Raw genomic sequence first — 6558 nt, forward strand, 5'->3', positions numbered from 1 at the left:
ACTGATTTTTTTTCCTTTGTAAAAATGTTTTTATTGATGTCTTTTTACATCACTATAATATCCCCCAGTATCCTTCCCCCCCCTTTCTTTTTTTTATTTTTATTTTTAGGCGATTGGAGTTAAGTGACTTGCCCAGGGTCACATAGCTAGTAAGTGTTAAGTGTTTGGTCTGAGGCCAGATTTCACCTCTGGTCCTCCTGACTTCAGGGCCAGTGCTCTATCCACTGTGCCACCTAGCTGCCCCACCCCCTCTCTCTTTCAAAGAGCCATCCCATACTACAGATATTTAAAAAAAAAAACAAAAAAAGAGGAAAAAATCAGCAAAACTGATCAATACATTAAAAGATTATTAAACTATATGCAGTATGCAGTGTGGCACACTTGTGGACCTCCCACTTGTGTTGACTTGTTTTTCATGATTTTCTTGCATCACTCTCATTTCTCTTCCCAGTTTTTACTCTACTTCTCTTACTTGTTTCTCAGACTCTTTTTGAGCTCTTCCATGGCCTGGGACTGATTCATATTTTTCTGGAGGCTTTGGATGTAGGAGCTTTGACTTTGTTGTCTTCTTCTGGTTGCATGTTTTGATCTTCTTTGTCACCAGAGAAAGATTCTATGGTCTGACCTTTTTTGTGAGGTTTGCTCATGAACCCAGCCAATTACTTGAGTTATAAACTCTTTGTTAAAGTAGGGGTCTGCTTCCACTGTGGAGAATGTACTGTCCCAAGCTTCAGGGGTTTTGTGCAGCTATTTTCAGAGATACTTCTAGGGACCTGTGAATTTTCAGTTCTTCCAAGGTGGTAAGATAAGGGGTGAAGTGTTTACTCCTTTCCTGGCCTGTGCTCTGGCCTATGAGTGACCACAAGCACTCTTTTTTGCCTTGGAACTGTAAGGAGGATTTCTACTACAAGCTCCACCACGCCAGCACTCCTCCTTGCCCCAGGACCACTGCCCAGAACTGTGACCCAGATACAAGCACAGGCAAAGCAAGAGAATCCTGCACCAGCAAAGAGATCTCTGCAATCCCCTTCTGATCAGCCACTCAATTCCAATTCCCCTTCAGTCTGTGGGTTGCAAGCTCAGGAAGCAGCTGCTGCCCTGGGGCCAAGCTTGGGGACTGGGGCTGAGACTAAGCTTCTCTCTCACTGAAGTCACAGACTTTTCCTACTGACCTTCTAAGTTGTCTTTGGTGTTCATGGGTTGAGAAGTCTGGAAACTGCCACAGCTGCCTGTGATTCAGGCCTCTGAAGGCTGCTCCAGGTTCACTGAGTCCTGTTTTGCCTGTGCGTCCATGCCAAACTGCGTTCCTCTCACTGCCTGGCACAATATACCTTTCCAGTCAACAATCCAGGTTGTCTCGGGCTGGAAATTTATTTCACTCTGTCTTTTTGTGGGTTCTGCTGCTTTAGAATTTGTTTAGAGTCATTTTTAACAGGTATTTGGAGGGGTTTGGGGGAGAGCTCAAGCAAGTCACTGCTTTTAGTTCGCCATCTTTGGACCTCCCACTTCTGCAAAGGAGAAGTCTTCTTTTGAGTCATGCTTGTCCTTTGCCATTTTGCAATATTCACTTCTGATTTTTTAGTAGTTATTTTTTCTGTTTTACTTTATTGTCATCGTGTGTATTATTTTCTTGGCTCTGTTTGCTTCATTCTGCATCACTTCATGTAGAGCTTTCCATGCTTCTCTATATTCATCATATTCATCACTTCTTACAGTATAATATTCCATTGCATTCATGTACTACAATTTGTTTCACCTTTTTCCAATCAATGAGCATCTACTTTCTTTCCAGTTTTTTTCTGTCACAAAAATTGCTGTTATAAACATTTTTGTGGATAAGGGGATTTCTTCTTATAATGGCCTCCTTAAGGTATAAATGTAGTGGTGGAATCTTTTGGGTTCAACTGACTTTTTTAAGTCAAGGATATGATTTTTGTTTTTGATCTGGACCTGTGATTTTATTCACATGGTGAATTTTGAGTGTGGAAAACATCCCTTAGTTATTAAGTGACTCGCCCATGTTCTCACAGTTAGTGTGAGTCAGAGGCAAGTCTTGAAACCATGCTTTGATTCCACTATGCTATGCCACCTCTCAAGAGTTATTTCAAAGGATGCGAATTCCCTCCAGGAATGCAGATCACAACCAATTAATACCTGCCTATCCTATGTGAGTCTCATCCGTATCTTTCCATGAGTTTGTCACAGAGGGTCCACCCAATATGCTGGAGCCCTTCCTTTCTTCTGACATCCAGAAGTTATCAGGAGAGCAATCTGTTATTCCTTTACCTCTTTTCGCATGACCCACACATCTTCCCTTCCCATCATACGTTTCCTTGGTTATAATTTTTACTCATGTTCTTTGTCAAAGTTTCTTGACTGTCTGTTCACCCCCACCATGCATCTCTCCATTATGCTCTGTGAGCGTTAAATTTTAATTCTTCAGAGACTGTTGAATTCCATGTCTTGATGCCATTCAGCAATGTTGATGTTAAAAAGACATGCCTTTGATTCCATGGAAAGGTTGTGGTGATTAATGGAGCTTTGTAATTTCCCAAAGGCAACCCCTTCCACTTTCCTCACATCCCCTTCAATTCTGGGCTCAATTCATCTTCTATCTGTATAGTCTGACCAGATGTACATACTCATAGATAAGCTCTATAGGTTTTCCATTCAATGCAAGTCTTAATCTTCATTCATTTGATCTTTCTTGTGTGAACGGCCAGGTCTAACTCTTGTGAGTAGTTGCAAGACTTTTCCAGGAGGCTTGCAATATTCTAGGCATTGTGGCATACTATGGCAATGAGTACAATGCCATCCATAAACAGGAACATTAGGAGGATTTTATCATCCACACAGAAATCCTCTTCATCATGGACTCTGCAGAACATCATTTCCATCATAATGGTGAGCACCTTTGTTTTATACTTTGCTTGATGTTTATGATCAGTATTATTATTTCTGTTATATCTTTCAGAGAATCTTAAATGATTTTTGATGTATAGATGGGTGACACTTTGTTGGAAAGGACCAATAAAAATTAATATTTTGCTATCCTGAATCAAATGCTTTTCTTAAAGAATGATCAATAAAGACAACAGGATCTTATATTCCCTACACATTTTAGTTAATTACAAAATGGTAAAGATATTTGCCATTATTGGATGTTGCTTGCAAAAGCCTTCTTTTTACCTTGCCCAAGAACTGAATGTCTTGGGCAGCTAGGTGGCGCATTGGATAGAGCACTGGCCCTGAAGTCAACCTGAGTTCAAATCCTGCCTCAGACACTTGACACTTCCTAGCTGTATGACCCTGGGCAGGTCACTTAACCCCCTCGCCTAGCCCCCTCCCAAAAAAATAGTCCAAGAACTGAATGTCTTGAAAATTAGAATTGTTGAAATAGAAAACAATACTCAGACAATAAAAAATAGTAAAACAAATTTTAAAATTTAAAAAAGAAAATGTAAGTAATATAATATAAAAAATAATTGACCTTGCAAAAAGGTCAAGGAAAGAGTTAAAAATTATCAAAATATCTGAAAATTTGGACCAGAAAAAGAGCCTGGATACCATATTTCAGGAAATAATAAATGACAATGACCTAGAACTCTTGAGAACCAGAATGCAAACTTAAAATAGAAAAATCCACTGGTCACCTCCTGGAAAAAAAATGAAAGCTACCAGGAACATCAGAACCAAAATCCAGAGCTTCTAGGTCAAGGAAAAAAATCCTACAAGTAGTCAAAAAAAAAAAAGTTCAAGTACAAAGAAGCTACAGTCAGAATCATATAATACTTGGCAACTGCCCCCAAACGGGGAGGAGAGGTTGCAATATAATATACCCAAAGAGAAAAGATGAAAGCCTTATAATCAAGAAGAATCTATCCAGCAAAATTAAGTATAATCCTACGGGGGGGGGGGAATGGAACTTTCAGGTAATAGAAGATTTTCAAACACTGCTGCTGAAAATATCAGAACCCGAATAGACATTTTGAAAATGGAAACCCAGGAGCCAAGAGAAACACAAAGATTCATACATTTGGTTCAGTTCTAAAAACCCAGTACCTCATCCTAAAAGGCAAAAAGGTGATGCAGTGGAAGGTGTACTGGATCTGGAGTCAGGAAGACTTTATATGCTTCTAGCTGTATGATTCTTGAGTAGTCCCTTAATCTGTTTGCCTCAGTTTCCTCAACTGTAAAATGGGGATAATAATAGCACCAAGTAAAAGAATTGTTGTGAGGATCAATTATTTGTAAAGTAGTCCAAATTCCAATGGGAGTACTACAAATAAAATTAATTAGATGTTAACTGTAAATAACTGGGAGTCATTCCTGAATTGGCAGTGTATGTCAATCCATGGAGTAGCAATCAAAGTTAAAACAGAATTGAACAATAAAAAGAGAAAGATGGCAAGCAATTAAAGTAACTCCAACCTGACTTATTTAAAGAAATTGTTGATTCTGACAAAAAGATAGGAAAAGGTTATCAACTGGTTGTAATAGTTTTATATATAACCAAGTACCAGTGATTGCTTTAAGAGAGAGAAAAAGAACTTTTAAAACACCTTCCTTACAGCACATCACACCTATCAGACTGGCCAACATGACAAAACAGGAAAATGATAAATGTTGGAGATGTGGGAAAATTGAAACACTAATGCATTATTGGTGGAGCTGTGAAATGATCCAATCATTTTGGAGAGCAATTTAGAATTATGCCCAAAGGGCTATAAAAATGTGCATACCCTTTGACCCAGCAGTAGCAGTTCTAGGGCTGTATCCCAAAGAGATCATACAAATGGGAAAAGGACCCACATGTACCAAAATATTTACAGCAGCTCTTTTTGTAGTGGCCAAGAATTGGAAATTGAGAGGATGCCCATCAATTGGGGAATGGCTGAACAAGTTGTGTTATATGAATGTAATGGAATACTATTGTGCTATAAGAAATGATAAGCAACAAAAAAAAAAAAGAAAGAAATGATGAGCAGACAGACTCCCAAAAAACCTAGAAAGACTTGCATGGACTGATGCTGAGTGAAGTGAGCAGAACCAGGAGAACGCTGTGCACAGTGACAGCCACATTGTCCGATGACTAACTTTGAGACTTCACCCTTCTCAGCAATGCAAAGATCTAAGACATCTCCAAAGGTCTCAGGATGGAAAATGCTATCCACATCCAAAGAAAGAACTATGGAATTTGAATGTACATCGAAGTATATTATTTGCTATTTTATCTTCTGTTTTGTTTTTTCTTGTGGTTCCTCCTATTGGTTCTAATTCTTCCTTACAACATGACTAATGTGAAAATGTTTAATAGAAATGTATATGTGTAGCCTATATCAGATTTCGTGCCATCTTGGGGAGGGAGGGGGATAAAAATTTAAAACTTCAAAAGCTTATGGAAATGATTGTTGAGAAATCAAAATAAATTAATAAAAAACCAAAAAATCCCCACATGATCAGGAAAAAAATCCTATCTTAGCAAACATAAAGACTACGTTCCATCTAGTAGGCACTGTTTAGAGTACAATCTTTTCAAAATCTGGTGGGAGATGGTAAAGATCATGAGCAGTAGTATTACATCCTAAAACAGATAAGCAACACACATAGTAGCTACTAAATAGCAGGGTCCCCAGGAATATACCCTTTCAGCTCTAGATCGGCAATGACAGCAGCTAAAGTGCAGGCTGATTTGAAGAGGGCAACGTTTTCAGGTCAGCCAGCTGGGGAAGTCCTGCCAGTTCCGGGGTCCAAAACTTGGTTTATAGGAGTTTGCTAAGACCTTACCCCCCTCGAGCAAGCATCATGACATGGGGCACAACGATGGGGGGAAGAGGGGAGGGAATCTAATGGGTATCATTAAGCATCTACTGTGTAGAGAGAATCTTGCTAGGCGTTGGAACATACATATATTATATATGCATGTACATAAATACCCATCTACACACAGATAATGTGGCATCCTTGCCCTTGCTCTCAAGGAGCTTACAGTTTCCTGGAAACGGGGCTTTCTGGAGGTGGTTTTGCGGAGGTTCTGGTAAGAGGTACGGGTGTCCTGGGTCTCCCATGTCTCAAACTGCCGGGAATGGGGACTCAAACCCTGCACCGTTTTGTGCCCTGGAAGAAGTGAGGTAGACGCCCAAGAGTAGGAGGAGACGCGAAGGGCCACCACCCTGCCCACTGGTACCCTCTGCAGGTCCTCCCGCCCCCTCCTTTGACGTCACGTGAAACTGGGGCTTACACTACCCAACTCCTACTGGCTGCTTCTGAGCACGTGGGCGTGGGGGAAAGTCAAAAGAATCAAAGCGCTCTCTGAAGACCAGTGGCCGGCTCTTGAGATGGGGAGAAAAGGAAAAGATAAACAGGGTCCTCCTATTGGCTTCTGGTTGTCACATGGCAAGAAGAGGCCCGCGGGCCTGTTACTGGATACGTGTGTCACGTGATCAGGGGAGGTCGGGATTGTTATCGGTTTTCCTGAGACACTGGGGAAGAGAGGAAGAAGCCTCTTATGGACGGCCTCAGATCCTGAGGAGGGAGGAGAGCCCCCGAGGAACGGGA

Source organism: Phascolarctos cinereus, unplaced genomic scaffold, assembly GCF_003287225.1.
Source record: "Phascolarctos cinereus isolate Bilbo 61053 unplaced genomic scaffold, phaCin_HiC Scaffold_726;HRSCAF=1367, whole genome shotgun sequence".
Classification (NCBI taxonomy): Eukaryota; Metazoa; Chordata; class Mammalia; order Diprotodontia; family Phascolarctidae; genus Phascolarctos; species Phascolarctos cinereus.